Raw genomic sequence first — 17,344 nt, forward strand, 5'->3', positions numbered from 1 at the left:
CTCTCTATATGTTCTGAACTCTTGTTTCCATTATACTGTTGTACTGAGCAGAATAATGCTGCCTGTAGGGGTTGCCATAATGGAGGTCTATGTGGATGTCATGTTCTTCTCCAGGCTACAAATTAGTTGAGATGCAGTGTCCTGCATGTTGCCTCAATTGCTTCAAGACATAATCAAGTCCAAATAAATTATGGACAGAATTCACAAAGTGTAACAAAAAGACACAGTTCCCTCTGAAATTGCCCGTGAAAGTGGAAATGCCAAAGAAAGGCCCAATTGAAAAATTTACTGTCGCGGTGGCTAATAAGTAAAACCATATCATAGTAATCGACAGAAACCATGCAAATAATATAGTATACTATTTAGGCTTTACAAGATCAGGATTTTTGGGGCCGATCACCGATCAGCATGTTTAAGAAAACGATAATCGATCAGATCACAAGATGGCGCAATGTGTCCATTTAGATGACTTGTTCATTTATTGTATATACCTGTGTACTTTATGACTTGTTCCTTTATTGCATATACTTGTGTACTGTATACTGAGTACTGTATCCATCCATCCATCTTCTGTACCGCTGATCCTCATAGCCCATCCCAGCTCAAAATTATTCTCTAACATTTTAGACAGAAGTTAAAACATCAGTGACCTCTAGGGGGAATTCAAGGATTGGCCACAGACATAAGTTTAGGTCAGGTCAACATTACATGACAGAAATCATGGGTGCTAATTTACTGTAATTAAATTACTTTATTGCAATTAAATTACTTTAATAAATACCGTTAATGACATGCTTACTCTAACTTTCTCACTGTCCCGCTATATGGACGGGTGTTGTCCAGAGTTTGCGTCCGTTTGGCTTGTCCTTTTTTTCACGCTACGTTGCTTGAAGGTGGCATGCTCCTCGTGCACATTCTTCAGGTGCCTGATCAAATTTGTGTTGAAGCATTTAGATGACGTTCCCCACAAAGTACTTCAGTTGTGCACAGACTGCAAAAAACTTAACGTGTTGTTTGTCTGAGACACCGCAAAATAGTCCCACACCGATGACGTGTTTTTTAACCGACAAGAATGGAAAAAAACTTTATTGGGTGTCAGATAGTTACAGTACTGCGCCACAAGACACATGACAAGGCTAAAAATAAACTAGCTTTTGGATTCATACGCAATGGCGACACGGAGTTAAATGGCTTGTGCGGAGCCGATCGATGACGTCATTGATCGGATCGGCGAATGAAAAATGCCAATTATCGGCCGATACCGATCACACAGAGCAGATCGGCGTAAAGTCTAATAGTATTGTAAGCATTTTGCAATGACATCAGTTTAGACAAGCGGGGCCTAAGCGGGGTTTGCACACACCAATAATTGAGCCGAATATCAGAAAAATCAGCAAAAGTCTGAAAATCGGAAATATCTCCAAAATATTATTCTGAGCAATATGTTCGGAAAACGTTTGGGCCAACAATCATAATAGTTCAGAAGTATTACAAATCCTAACTTGTGTTGTCAACACTGAGGTCGGCCAGTCACAAAAAGAAAAAGGACCGGCAGCAAATTAGGAAGAGACCTGAAGCTTGTACTGTTGCCGGACAAATATAGAGGAGAAGCTTGTATAATGCCTCTCCCAAAGCATTCGCCACAATAAAACAAGGAGGAGAGTTTGCAACTGCAATGTACTTACCAGATAAACTAACAGGTAGCCTAGCTTCTTGTATTTCTTCAACTATTACACATTGTTTTTTGTATATTCGGGCAGTCTAGATACCCTGTTGCACCATGCGCCTCTCACAGGTCAGTCGTGGTATTACGACATACATCTGTTTTTTTTGGAGGACACGAGATTGTCAAGAGAAATATGGTTCTGTGTGTGTGTGTGTGTGTGTGTGTGTGTGTGTGTGTGTGTGTGTGTCATCATCTTAAGTACACCTCACGGGCTCACACTATAAGAGTAGTGAGAAAATATTTTTTTGTGTGGGGAGTTGGGGACTCTCACGTTTAAAAAAAAAAAAAAAAAAAAAACAGTTAAGGTGTTAAAAAACAGTACAGTGCGTGTACTCAGCTTTAGCCATCTCCTACGTGCTTCACATTTTGTTCTACAATTCATTTTGAATCCGTTGCTTGTGAACGAGATTAAAACAAGCAAATCTGATTTTTTTTTGACAGATACATAATAGCAGTCGTGTGAATGCTTGTCTGTATTCTAACAATTCATGGCATAGATTAAATAGTATTCAACAGTCCCATAAAAGGTTTACAAATCAGCAGTAGTAGCAACGTGACATTTCCCAAAAATGTCAAAATTCTAAGTCAGGTTGGAATAGCCACTTCAACACACTGAGTACACCACACCAAGAATTTTGTTCAGTGTGTGTGTGTGTGTGTGTGTGTGTGTGTGCGGGTGTGTGTGCGTGCGTGTCTGTGTGTGATATCGCGTATAGAAAATCCGGTCAAAAAACACCTTCATATTAGAGTAAAATGGTCTAATTTCATTATTTTTCAACATATCTCCTCAACCCTGTTATTTCGTCTGCTACTCAGTGAAACATACCATTGGCTGACAAGTTTCATTTAAAAATATACACCACTAAGCTCATACCGGCCGAAATTCCGAGAAGTTCTCCAAGTCAATGCGTCAAACCTACCGTGACATTTCAAACGGCATCACTTACCCTCAAGCTCGACTTCAACAGCATAAATGGAACACTATAAATGAGACGCGCAATGTGGGCAGTAGAATAGATCATGCCATGTACTTACTGGAAGTAGTTAATTGTTTTTTCGTGAATTTATTTGTTATGGAGGATTTTAGAGGCGTTTGAAGTGCTCATTCCATGGTTTTTTGGGGGGTGGGGGAGAATACCACAAAGATGGCGGCCACTTGCCATGCTGCAAAGTAGTCCGATATCACACTAACAGAACACAAACCAGTCTTTGTCACAAGCTTAACCTCAAAAGATAACGTTGGAAGAAATTCTGAGTGAAATTCTGGATGAACAGACAACAGATGAACTGAATGGAAACAATGTGGCAAGAAAATAACTGTGGTATTGGAGTTCCCACACAGATACAAAGACTTCAACTTGTACAACTGATTTCAATACTCATACTGATCACTGCCGGGTGATTTAAACTAGATGGCCAGCAGTGCGCCAGCGTGGGAATGTCACCAGAAATACCAGATTAAAAACTCCACAACACTGTGAAACCCAAAAAGATTTACCCATCAGTGATGCGCTTAAGTGTTGTGTGAACTTGTTTCTGAAGGGCCTGAAGGAAATAGGCTTAACATTTAAATGTCACCATGTTCAGAGACGAGAGTTGATGATAGCTCAACACAGAATGGGAGGTGTTACATTTTGGTTGAATTTCTGTGAGGAGAGAAAAAAAAGGGGGGAATAAGGAAAAGGAAAAAAAAAGAAGACTAATATTGCTTCAGAATGCTCCGAGTAACCTCTGGATGCCCCACAAACTCCAGTTTTATGGGGAGCGTGGTTTTCTGGAGGAAAACTTAAAAAGGGGGATGATTTGGAGTTTACACATTTTTGCAAAAACATAATTTATCTCACAGAGTCTGGCAACAGATTGCTCTCTCTTACATTATAAATAATACAGCAGTTACTGTCTTTAAGGATCACGCTCGAGTGTCTCTCGCTGAACCATACATAAGCTGGCCTTATACATAACATTATAAATCAAACATGCCATAATATTGGATTTTGACTAATGTCTGGATCGTTTGGACAGCAGTTGCAGCTTGTCCCATAATGATGCTTAAAAGCGTGGCAATGTCAGTGCGACAAAAACAGACGTTGGATTTGTTTTTTCCAATATTTCTAACAATCAGCGTTACGGACATAACGAGTCAATGTTCACTGATTTCCGTAAAAAAAAAAAAAGAGAGACTCTCCGTAACATTTGGCAGCTCTGCCGTATATCCGTATAGCCATAGCTCATGAGCTTCAAGACTCTTTCAGACAGCCACTCTTCAGTAACTACTGAAATATTGTCTTTGACCTCTTTGTACATGTTTGCCTCCCATGTTCTATCTGTTAAACTGCACAAACACGACGTTAAGGGCTTGGTCCAACGCCCTCCCTCCATATCCAATAAGACATGCAATGGGCCTTACTTCTGCTGGGCCAACATTCTGGGCAGCGAGCCAACGTAGCTTCGCTGCTGGTGCAAAAAGGGCCGACCATCTGATTTCAGCAGTCTACTATGCTAAGCATAAACATAAAAGACGTCTAAATGTGATGACTCCATGAGCCGGATTACTCTGCAGCACGCACAGTTCCTGACTCATAGTGCCGTGTTCTTTAGGGCCCCTGGTCAAAACCCACCCACCTCTTTCACTGCAAGGTCTGTCATGCTGTTTGCTCTTTGATGCAAAAAATAAAAATGATCCTCCTCAAATAGACTAACAGTCATGAAGACAAATTAAGGTCTTCTGCGCAGAAAACTTGTCGGAACAGCGAAGCTGCACCAATCTTGAAATATACCCCTGAGTGCAATCCAGTCCGCTTTATTATCAGCAAGCCATTATGGGTCTCCATGGTACAAAATAATCCCTCGCTCGACATAAAGGAGACATCACTTTTGTCCTGAACAGCTTGCCTGTGCCCTGGGCTACGTCGAGAGCTAAAGGGTGAAAAATTTCTTCAAAGTGTCCGCCAAACCTCCTCCAGCTCAAATAGTCCAAATGAGAGCTGCCAAAGAAGCTTGCCTGAGTGGAAGAAACCCACAAATGGAATTTTGGACAATCTTTCTGACATTCCTTTCATCTTTAATAACAAGGGCCAGTGTGTTGATTTAGATAGTCTTTACAGTCTGCACAAATTCGCTCTATTTTTGGAAAGGTCAAAGGTCTGAAGAGGTAGAAATATGCTGAAAAAAAATTGTCAGGAGAAGCCTAAACTAATGCTGATAGTGTCGCATTTTCTTTTATTGACCCTGTCACTGAATCAAATGGAAGCCCCCAAAAAGTCTACCCAATATTTCTAACAAGTCTTTTGACATTTTAAACATCTCAGTGAAGGGATTACCAATTATGCAATTACATTTTGGGGTATTTAATTGCAATTTTGCGGATGATTACGGTTTTTACTAGGTTGTTGTGTAAACGAACTATCAGTATTCACACAAAAAGGTATGTTCTTACTAAATCATGCCTTAGCCTTAACGAGAATAAAAACAATAAGGAATCAAGTGCTGTCATCCCATTTGCTGGTGATTACACCGTGCTTCACACTTGACCTGAAGCTTTGCGTGACGCGGGCGGACAAATGGGTGCAGGTGTTGGCTATACAAATTAAGGAGTCCAGCATTAAACAGATGGAAAGCCGACGACATGTGCCAAGAGTGGCAGAGGAAGCTGGACGCCCGTGCTGCAGCAAGAGAGCAAAAGACCGACAGGATAGAATAGAGTGGGAGGTAAGGTAAGGTAACGGAAGGCCAAAAAGCTGTTTATTTCCATGGCACCACAAGGCTAGTAAATATTTACATGCTGGCATTTCCTCTCCAGTAACTAGAAAGAACGTGTAAAGTGTTAATTAAGGCCACTTGTACTGTGCAGCCTTCAGGTTGTGGTCTACACAAAGGGTGGATTAAAGTCAGAGCAGATACCATTCACGAGCAAACTATTTTCATACCAAAAGATACACGCGAGACATGCTTAATAGGACCAAAGGATTAAATCGAAACAATAACATGGAGACCCAGTAGACACACTAAGGTCAACCTCTTATTAGCCTGTTTTGCAGGTCTTGATAGATTTAGTGAGCAGCACCTCTGACAAGGACAGCCATTCTAGCCGAGGAACTAATTACAACTCGTGTAAATCTGTAACTAATAACCTTTTGTTGGGGGGGATGAGGGGTCTGGATTATGTGTTCAATCGTTACCCTTGTTGTTAATAAAGACAACAGACAAGTACACTACTTATTCTAGAAGGCACAAAATATGGCTTTGAAAACCATGGCTGATTGACTCCAAGGCTGGATTTACACACATACTGTAGTTCAAGTGACGCAATTCAGATTTTTTTGCTCCTGGTACATATGGGCAGCATGCAAAAAAAATTAAATAAATTAAAAGCATCGAAACAAATATCTTCAGATTGGAATCAGAATAAAAATGGAAGTGCCAATGTGAGTACAACATAAACGCACAGACCCATCAATGCGAGCTTGGCGTCATTGAAAAACTTCATATCGGTGACGTGTACACGACCAAATTACACAAATAAACACGGTAAATCTAAAGTACTGCAAAAGCACAAACAATTAAATACAGTGATACCTTGACTTTCGAGTGCTCCAACTGAAAGGTTTTTCTAGTTACGAGCCATTGCTTGGTCTATTTTTTTTTGTTAACAAGCCAAAACTGGAGATACAGGACTGCTCAACAGAAGAAAAACAATAAATTGAACAATTAAGGTGCCGTGCTGTGGGCAAGGAGACCCCAGTCGCTGATGCACTTCCAGCTATTTATTGAAAGATGTAAACAGTCAAATTCACAACTACAAAATGAGCACAGTCGTAAGGAGCTGCTGTAGGCCACAACTCACACCCAGACACTCATACGAACCGTCTCCACCTCCTGATGTCGCTCACTACGCCACAAGCCTGTAAGGAACACGTGCAACACATGAATATGACAGTATTTACAGTAATTACACTTTATAAACCCAATTTATTAGACAATTAGGAAAAAAATTCTGAGTTTGATCTTTATGCTGATTAAAACTAAAATTTTCATGCTGATTCCAAAATTGCAGTTAGTTTTTTTTTCTAGCATGTCAAGTTTTTTTCTCCACAGCCTTCAGATAAGCAAAATTCCACTAATTAGCTGTAGTAAAATTTTCCAGCTGATTACGATTGGGCTCATCTACAACTACGTGGCAACTTGTTTGTACAGTCACAATTGAGACTGTGCGGTGAGGTGTGTGCGGTAGGTCAGTACTATCAATAACTGCAAACAGAAAGCTAGCATAGTAGGAATTAAGAGGATTTGTGCCATATCCTTTGTAAAACATAGTGTTAAATAAACATTGCAGTCATGCCTGTTTCTGTCATATGTAAATAATTTTTTTGTATAAAAACTACATCTGTTAAGTACAGTAATTTTCATATTTTTTAAGAATACGGGGATCTATAGTTCAAAAACTTGACGTGATAGAGAAAAACTGAGATCAGTTTTGGATTCCGCACTCAAAAATAGCAGTCAGACCTAACTCAACAAAAATTGTGTTCCCCAGTGTTATTAGTGAGGATAAGTGGTAAGGAAAATTGATGTTTTATATTTTTATACAACACAATGCTTTTTTTTTTTTATGTGGTTGTTGGGGGCAGGAATGGATTAATAGCATTTCAATTCATTTCAAGGATGAAAATTTATTTTCTATACAAGTAAATTGAGTTACAAGCTTGGCCTCGGAACCTATTAAACTCGTGTCAAGGTTCCTGTGTATGATGTAAATATACTATGTTAGAGGTGTTGATCATTAAATATAGCATGTAAAATATTTTCTGAAGACAACTAGTGGAGTAATGTGGAGTTACTCATTTAAAGCAATGGAAGGAAAAGTCAGACCTGGGCAACTAAATGTTATGTAAGCATTTAATATTTGTATTATTGTTTACTGTACGTATGTGTTGTCATTGTCCAGTGTTGATGCCCGTGAAGATGCTCTCACGCAATTAGGGCATTTGGGCATGCGGCTTGTTTTATATGTTCCGTCAGTACAAACAAAGCCCTATCAGATGTGTTCCACATGAAATGTACATGGAAATAGACAGTAAAAACAATATTTTAGGCACTACTGTACTTGGAGCTGCAGTTAATATCTGTTCTAAAGTGCCAACCAGTGCTGCAGGTTGAGCAGAGAGCTTACGCCGTGATAAAACATGATGCGCTCTCACGCCATCAATCAAAAAGAAGCAGGAACGACACGCAACTGCAGATGAACCGATGGCTTCCGCTTTGCGCTCCCGCCAACAGTGAGGATGGGGCGGAAGCGGCGAGAGAAAGTCAGGTGGTGGAGGTGGCTGGGTGCGTCATGGTGCGAAAGCCCACATGTATAAACACACACACAGACGCGCACACACAATGGGAAAGGGAAAGTGAGGCCAGGTCCAGCCCATGGGAGAAATTTAAAGTCAGCAGACTTGACAGGAGCATTAGGGTCATAATTCATTCTGTCTTGTCAATGCTTTATGGAGTGGGACAGAAGACACACATGCACATAAACAATACAAACAAACACACACACACACACAGAGGGTCTATGTCCTCGTCTGCTGTACACTGCAAACAGCTGAGCAGGCACTTTGGGTCTGCCCAACAAAAGGCCTGTTGTCTCCCGTTCCTCTTTGTATCACCCCACTCTTCTTCTGTGTCATTGGCATACTCCAAACAAAGTGTAGAAAGCAATGCATCCCCCATCAAGTCTCTCCCAAAAATGTTTTTACTGTATTTCCTCAAATAGAGGTCTGCATTGTCACCCATGCCTCAATTAATGACTGCATCTTTATAACGATAAACGCTTCACCTCAGATAAATGTCTCATTTCTTTTCCTCTGGAAAAACACTAACAGGGTGTGCCAGCAATTACCTTTATTGTATCATCACTGTGTACTACAAAAATAACAAAATGAGAGTGTGTTTCCAATACATCTGTAGGCCTTTTTGTAAATTACAATACCAGTATTATATACAGTAATTCTAATACGATACAGAATACTATGAACACTCCTGTGATGGTTTATTTACTCCACTGCAAATGAGTGGAGGTGTCTAGTAAATAGGAGGCGTTTATATTTTTTAGAATTGTTTATTACAATTATGTAAAGTGAAAATGTTCTTTAAAACTAATTAAGGACAATTTCGCAGAAATTCAGCGAAATGGCAAATACGGAGGCAGACTGGACAGCACTAGCATAGCAACACTGGAGCAACCAAGGGTTTTAATGATGCTATCTACACATAACGTAAGATCATCATTAACAATGCACAGGGAAGTCGTTTACAACAAGGGGTAAGATTCCACACTTCTGTGTCCACATTGGTAGTGCGGTTTTGGTTAGCGACAGAGTTCAAAAGGTTTAATGATTACCAACTCTGTGTTGTGTGAACAATCGCGTCTATGAACTGAAAAAAAGAAAGATCATTCCTGATAGAAAAGGGAGGTATTTCTTTGGCAGGCGACTATTTGTGTCAACTAATTGGGGCACAGCACCTACAGTATGAGGAAACACAGTAAACATAAATCATCACATATATTGTTTTATTTAATCAAGGGCATACAGTGGAACCTCGATAGAACTGACTAATAGAGCCTATGGACAATGGACAATAGATATAGCCATCATGACATGGCCACCATGTTAATGCCCCACATTCAACATTGCCGCCACGTAGGCGTGTCTTTTGGAATTGGATCTATTTTTTTTGTATATCTGTGACCCGGAAATACATCAGTCCCATTCTCTGCCTGCATTGCGCCACAGCGCCAGTAAACAACAGCGGCCAGTTCTGGAACTAAAAGACTGTGTCAACAGCAGTTTAAGTGGTCAATGGAAATATTTTTGGACACACTGTTCAGTCCCAACGGTCCATTTTATCCAATATCCTGTATAACGGGGTATGTTTCATTGAGATTCCACTATATATTCCCTTATGCTCATAAAAAAAAACGACTAATTACTCCCACCTCCTTATGACCGCTTTCTTAATTTATGTATTATGTGTCCTACACTCCACAGCTGGTGACCAATGTGCACACACCAGCAGCAGAAGCACCATGTACACTGAATTAAAGCACTAAATCGTGATGCAAATAGTTCAGTTTTTTGTTTGACTTCTTTAGATTATATTTAATTATGTAATTACTGTGTATTTCTATACAGTACAATACTCTATAGAGCTATTTTTCTGATTTAAAAAACAAAAAAAACTTTGTTGGTGTTTTTGGGGGGCTGGAACAGATTAATGGCATTTCAGTCATTTCAATGAGGGAAGTTACACTTTTAAGTTACGTGTGTGGCCACGGAATGAATTAAACTTGTAAGTCAAGTAAGTCACCACTGTACAGAACATGAAGAAACACTGTAAATTATTTAAAATAAGGTCCAGTCCATTATCAAGACTGCTTATCCTGCACAGTCACCGGGAGCTGAACCCTAGCACAGCCATTATGTGATATACAGTAATCCCCGAGGAAAGAATGCAAGAAACTAACGGGCATCAGAAAGAGACTGGACGCCGTATCCTTCCCAGCTGAATTGTGCTGCCCTCTGCTAGAAGTGTGTTTATATCACTGTCACGTGTCAGTGTGTGTGTGTGCGTGCGTGCAGTATGTTTGTGTAGGTCCATCTTCAGGTCAGTCGCAAGCCAGGCTGCGTAATCAGCTTGCAGCGGTTTGAATAAATATGAATATGATTATATTTACTCGGCGAAAGAGGACGTGCTGAATGACTCTTGTGGCCTGTGGTTTAATTAGAGAGTTTGTGTGTGTGTGTGTGTGTGTGGGGGGGGGGGGGGTTGACCCGAGACACACACAGTCCTCCAGTATTCTGACGCACGGCATGACGGGCTGAATAATGAATGACCTGTTTGGATGTTTGTCTCCACCGAGCATGTTAAGGGTTTGGTGGAGCCTAGCAATCAGAATTTAGAAACGGTTTTAAGATGGAATGACACTTTGTAGATTGAGACAAGACCTACCTCAAGGCCAAAAACAGTTTTGTCCCCATTCTGCTCATTCCAATGTAAAAGGTCGGCCAGATAGATGCTTCTTAAATACATATTTGTTAACAATCCATGTGTCAGTCCATTATCGACTGCTTATCCTGTTCCTCTCAAATTATCTTTCCCCACTGACATGAATGGAAATTCCATTTATCTGTTCCAGCCCCCCAATAAAATGCACACTAAAAATTTTGTAGTTTTTCTTTTTTAAAGAAAAAAAAGCACTCTGCAGTCGTGTAAAGAATAAAAACATACAGTAATAACAATTAAATAACGTAAAGAATTAAACAGTTTGTGCAACGTGACTAATTCTCTGTGCAGCTCCTTCTGGTGTGCTCAACTTGGCCACCAGGGGGCAGTAGAATATGCAGTATATACTGTATACAGATATAAACAAAGACAGTCACAACTGCTTAGTAAGCTGTAGTAATATGTAATTTTTCCACAAAGGATAAAGAATATATGGTTGGGAGTATTATGTTTTCTATCTAAATGTGTTGCACCATTTGTGTCGCTAAAGGGTCACATATAACACCGCATTGAAGCTAGTTTTCTTAACCCATCATGGTGTTTTGCATTGTGTTAGCATTAAGCAAGCTTACTTTCATGAGGGAAAATTAGTTGGTTGTTTTGAATAGACGTGTAATTCTTAGTTTTGTTTGACAGTTAACTGTGAGTGGCAATAGCTTGAAGCAAGCCCTTGACCTCTTTTTTGAAGAATTGTTCAATATCTGTCTGTTTACCTGAAGTTTGCTGCCACCATCTACCTTTAGTGCTCATCAGTCTGGTCACTTGTAAGTCGAGGTACAACTGTATTATTGTTGAGCATTTTCCTCTGAAAATCAGTGACTCAATAACTGCCCCAGGACCCATTTGGATCCAGACCCCGAGTTTGGGCTAGGGATGGGGTATACCCTGGACTGGTCACCAGCCAACCACAGGCCACATATAGACAAACAATCATTCATACTCATATTCACAGCCATGGACAATTTTAAACTCTGCACAATGATCCTAAAATGCTCAAAAACGTGGTAAAAACAGACGTAATCCTGGGGAGAACATGCAAACTGTTTCATTGTGCTGCCAACTTTGTTTATTGCCACTTAAATTTTGCTGACAAACAAATAAAGGCGCATCTGTAGTTGAGTCCACGTTATCTCACACAGTGCATGCATGTTCATGCATGCAGGCTCAGCTGGCAAAGAACGAGAACATACTGGTGTCATGCGAGCCCAACGAGCAGAGAGCAGGTCGCAAGCAGTGAGACTCATCACACACTCATTTACTCTCTGCGCCTCACACACACACCCCGCACCATCGCACGCAGCTGAGACGACGGAGAGCGAGGCTCCGGAAAGGTTGCGTTCCGATATAGCCTGGGAGTGCCCCGAGGCTGTGCCTTTGCTCTCTCCCTCTCAAGTGCACTTAAAAAGCAGTAATCACATCAAACGAATCGCTACAGCAAAGATAATGAGAATAACATTAAAGAAAAAAAACACTCAACGCTCGAGTCGGAACACGTGTAGCCAAGGAGAGCGCGGTGGCAGAAGCAGAGGGCTCGAAAGGCGCGATAATAGCGTGTCTTACACCGACAGTTTACTCCAGCCAGAGAGCGAAACACAGGGCCTAATCCTCTCTTGAATAACTGCAAGCTGAGACGTACTATGAACACACTCTCTCCTTGTACACAGCAGGTCAATGCACTCAAAGCACATTATTCTACCCTTAGGCGTACAATGATACTGTAAGTCAAAGGTAGGCTATTACTTTTGTAGCCTTGAATTCTACCGCCCTTGGAATATCCCTGTGCCCCCTTAGCCCGATGGGGGAGATGCATGCAGGAACTGAAAACCAGCTAAGGTTGCAAAGGGGTGGAAAATTTCCAGTAAGTTTCTGGTAAATTTTGAGAAACTTTCCTGTAAATTTCCTGTTTCTCCTGTAAATTTCCATGGGAAGTCAAGCAAGGGAATTTGGGAAATGTTTCAATGGAGGATGAATGGAAAGGCACCATATTCAAGCATAATCAAACATTTGGTTTTGCCATAAGCAGACATACATGCACAATCCATCAAAATACAATTAAAATGCATGGCACTTCAAAAGATTTATCTGTAAGATCTTTATCAGGTTTTAAATATTTGATTGAACAATCAATTATTTAATTGAAGAACAAAAACATGAATTGTTGTGTTAAACATTAGGCTTTACACGATCAGGATTTTTGGGGCCAATCACCGAGTTTAAAAAAAAACAAAATGATAACCGATCACATACCTCAAGCAATCCTTAAACGAACGTCCTCTCCTGTCCTGAGGAATCGTGAAAGACCAAATTTGTCATGTAGTCTGATCCAGGCATTACGTGTTGTCTGTCTCAGACGTGCTGTCTGTCCCACACCGCCAACATTTTTTTGGTGTTTTTTTTTTTTTTAAATAACTTAGTTGGCCGTCAGATATTTACATCCATCCATCCATTTTCTGAGCCGCTTCTCCTCACTAGGGTCGCGGGCGTGCTGGAGCCTATCCCAGCTGTCATCGGGCAGGAGGCGGGGTACACCCTGAACTGGTTGCCAGCCAATCGCAGGGCACATACAAACCATTCGCACTCAGTCACACCTACGGGCAATTCATAGTCACCAATTAATGCATGTTTTTGGGATGTGGGAGGAAACCGTAGTGCCCGGAGAAAACCCACGCAGGCACGGGGAGAACACGCAAACTCCACACAGGCGGGGCCAGGGACTCAACCCGGGTCAACAGAACTGTAAGGCTGACGCTCTAACCAGTCATCCACCATGCCGCCCAGATATTTACAGTACTACGTCAAAAGACATGCGACAAGGCTAAAAATAAACTAGCTTTTGGATTCAAATATACTGTGCACGATGGCGACACGGAGTAAATGTCTTTTGCGGAGCCAATCAATGACGTCGTTGATCGGATCTGCAAATTATGACAAAGCCGATCAGCAAAAAATGCTAATTATCAGCAAATACCATTCAGGCCGATAAAATCAGTGTAAAGTCTATTAAACATTACACATCCCGCTGACCCAACCAGTTGAATTTTTTTAATGCACCCCTTATCCAAGTCCTATTCAAAATGTCCCATTCAAAATGTTAAATGAAATGCAGCCTTCTTACTACAAATCTAATTTCATGTCAACAAGCAAATAAATAAATAAATATCTTCCCTCCAGTGTCAGTGGCTGTGGCTCAGGAGATAGAGCGGGTTGTCCGGTGATGGAAGGGTCACTTGTTCAAATCCCGGCTACGATTGTCTGCATGTCGAAGCGTCCTTGGGCAAGACACTGAACTCTAATTTGCTCACAGTGGGCCTGGCAGCGCTTTGCATGGCAGCAGTCACCCATTGGTGTATGAATGTGTGTGTGAGTGGGTGAATGTGAGGCTTTGTAAAGCTCTTTGGCACTGTGATGGTGTAGATAAAACGCTACATAAGTGCAGTCCATTTACCATTTTACAATTCTCCATTCTAACATTTTTGGTAAACATTCAACACTCAACATATTCAACATGAAATCAGTTTATTTTAGTTAGGATTAAGCAAAAATATATTTCCCAACTATATATAAAATCACATTTTCTAATCATTCTCATGGATATTTTTTAACTTAAAAAATTCCTGAGGTTCTATTTCTGACCCATGTATCTAACCCCATGTAGAGGTAAAAAATTACATCTACGATCATCAACACAAAGAAATGTAATGATATTAACTATTTTATTATAGCCTACCATCGCTAGTTAGAACATACTGAAATGCCCCCACAAGTGGTCAAGGATAGATGCAGTCGCTGGTGCACTTTCAATCATGTTACTGAACAAACGGTATTGCCACAACTCACGCTGAGTCAATCGACACACAGACTGGCTAACGGGTTAGCAATTTAAATTGCAACGTGACAAGATTTCCCAAAAATGACACTCTGTAAAGAGTCTGGTTGAAACAGCCACTTCAACCTGAGTAAAATGCACAAAGAATTTTGAAAATTGAATGATGAGTTCCACACAAATTGAGTTTTTTGCGTCAGGAAAAAAAAATCTCCTTTTTTGGAACGTCTTTGTGGGATACAGCCTATAGAAAATCTGGTCAAAACACACCTTCAAATTAGAGTTAAACAAATTCTGATGCGTTCTCCAATCGACACATCAAAATTACCATGATGTTTCAAACGGGGCGGCACGGTGGCCGACTGGTTAGAGCGTCAGCCTCACAGTTCTGAGGACCCGGGTTCAATCCCCGGCCCCGCCTGTGTGGAGTTTGCATGTTTTCCCCGTGCCTGCGTGGGTTTTCTCCGGGCACTCCGGTTTCCTCCACATCCCAAAAACATGCATTAATTGGAGACTAAATTGCCCGTAGGTGTGAATGTGAGTGTGGATGGTTGTTTGTTTGTATGTGCCCTGCGATTGGCTGGCAACCAGTTCAGGGTGTACCCCGCCTCCTGCACGATGACAGCTGGGATAGGCTCCAGCACGCCCGCGACCCTAGTGAGGAGAAGCGGCTCAGAAAATGGATGGACGGATGTTTCAAACGACATCACTTGCGCTAAAAACTTGACTTAAGTAGCGCAAATGGAATGTTATTCGTGAGAAGAACAGTGTGGGCAGTAGAACAGGTCGTGTTACTTTAGTAATCAACTGTTATTTGGTGAAAGTATTTGTTATGGAGGATTTTAGAGGTGCTCATTCCATGTTTTTTTGTTGTTTTTTTGATACAAAAAAATTTAAAAAATAATAATTTTTAAATCCACAAAAGATGGTGGCCACTTGTCATGTTTCTTTACTCAACAGCCCGCCAAGTCTACACTCTCATTTGCTGACGCATAACGTCACTTACCAGCCCAGATCTCAACTTTTAAAGCCATACACACTCAAAGTCACAGATACTACAGGAGCAGGTAAGAATGGCAACCCCAAGTGGACAGAAATAAATAACACCTGAACCTCACATGTACGTTATTGTGTTTAATAATGAAAAGTCATTGTTTATCAGGTTACTCGATTAATTGATGGTATAACCGGGAGAATGCTTGATTTTAAAAATATTCAATAACTGCAGCCCTGCTCGAAATAGTACCTGGGTTTTTTTTTGATAAATTTTTTTTTTAAAATGTAAAACAAAATTATTTTTAAATCCACAAAAGATGGTGGCCACTTGTCATGTTTCTTTATTCAACAGCCCGCCAAGTCTACACTCTCATTTGCTGACGCATAACGTCACTTACCAGCCCAGATCTCAACTTTTAAAGCCATACACACTCAAGGTCACAGATACTACAGGAGCAGGTAAGAATGGCAACCCCAAGTGGACAGAAATAAATAACACCTGAACCTCACATGTACGTTATTGTGTTTAATAATGAAAAGTCATTGTTTATCAGGTTACTCGATTAATTGATGGTATAACCGGGAGAATGCTTGATTTTAAAAATATTCAATAACTGCAGCCCTGCTCGAAATAGTACCTGGTTTTGATGGTAGAAATGCACCAATAGCCAGTAGGTACTGGGCAGTGGAAAAGGGGCCATTGGGAGTCACAGACAGTTATCAGAGTCCCAAAATGACCCCCTTTGAGGGACAAAAACTGCAAAAAGAAACGCCAAGTTGCAGAGACAAGCCTACAAGTCAGATCACGGAACATGTTGGCAGCTGCATTAAAAAAATGAACAGTATTTCAGGATCAGCGCTAATCCGCAGTGGCAACAATCAATGTGAGAGGTATTACGGCTTCGGGAAGGATTGTCGGTAGCAGACCTAAACGTTTCAAACAAAGCTTCCCCTATGCCAAAATGGATGGAGTGGAGAGTATCTACATCTACTCCTTACATGCGGGTCTCTGGGCCCATCCTGCTTAGAGGCATGATGCCAGTGTTGAGTAATCCAATGGAAAACCTAGACTGGAGCTCACACGTTTTTGCTTTGTCTGAGGCACGACTACAAATGAAATATACTTTCATTATGGTGTGGATTTATTGCGGTGCTGAAGGTAAATCTGTTTGATGCTCACAAGCATGCACACGCACCCTCTGCGTTTGCGGCAGGTCGACGTGGTACAGTGGTACGCCCGTTGTCATAGAAACAAGTCAGCCGACGTAATGCGCCATGACCGCGGCACGCCACCGACGGCAAACTTGATGCTTATGTTGCTTAACTGATGCTGGGAACTGCGTTGCACACTGCGTAGATGTACCTTGTCAACAAAGAGTCCTTTCACATGAATTACAGGTAAGGCCATTGGGAATATATACAACATTTGGTTTTCAGTTTTCAATGAACCTAGCATGTATAATCTTGGAATGTAAAAACAACAAATGCCAAACTTCACACAGCATGGCTTGATTAGAGAATTGCAACTGGCACCTCTCCATTGTGAGACAGGTGCACTAAACAGTAACCTGCCCGTGCTGCCCATGAGCAACTAAAGTAATGAAACATCAACTACATACACAATTTTGCCAAGCAGAATCTAATGTAACTACACTACTAATACAAATTATTTAATATCTGTACTTAAATACCTGTAAAGGATGAAATGTTTTACTTTGTATTATACAGTGGATAACTTCTCTTAA

General features: G+C 40.9%; 1 protein-coding gene across 7 annotated transcripts in view; it reads right to left on the reverse strand.

Moving 5' to 3' along the window:
* Positions 1–17,344, reverse strand: part of dlg5a (discs, large homolog 5a (Drosophila)) — a 77,079-nt gene that overhangs the window by 56,525 nt on the left and 3,210 nt on the right. Inside the window, exon 1 of one of the 7 annotated variants that reach the window (XM_061790792.1) lies at positions 13,028–13,209. The exons of the other annotated variants lie outside the window; for them this stretch is intronic. The gene's annotated coding sequence lies outside the window, so the exon portion shown is untranslated. Of the gene's footprint in view, positions 1–13,027; positions 13,210–17,344 lie in introns of those variants that run through there. 7 annotated transcript variants of the gene reach the window in all.

This window comes from Phyllopteryx taeniolatus, chromosome 11, assembly GCF_024500385.1.
Source record: "Phyllopteryx taeniolatus isolate TA_2022b chromosome 11, UOR_Ptae_1.2, whole genome shotgun sequence".
Taxonomy (NCBI): Eukaryota; Metazoa; Chordata; class Actinopteri; order Syngnathiformes; family Syngnathidae; genus Phyllopteryx; species Phyllopteryx taeniolatus.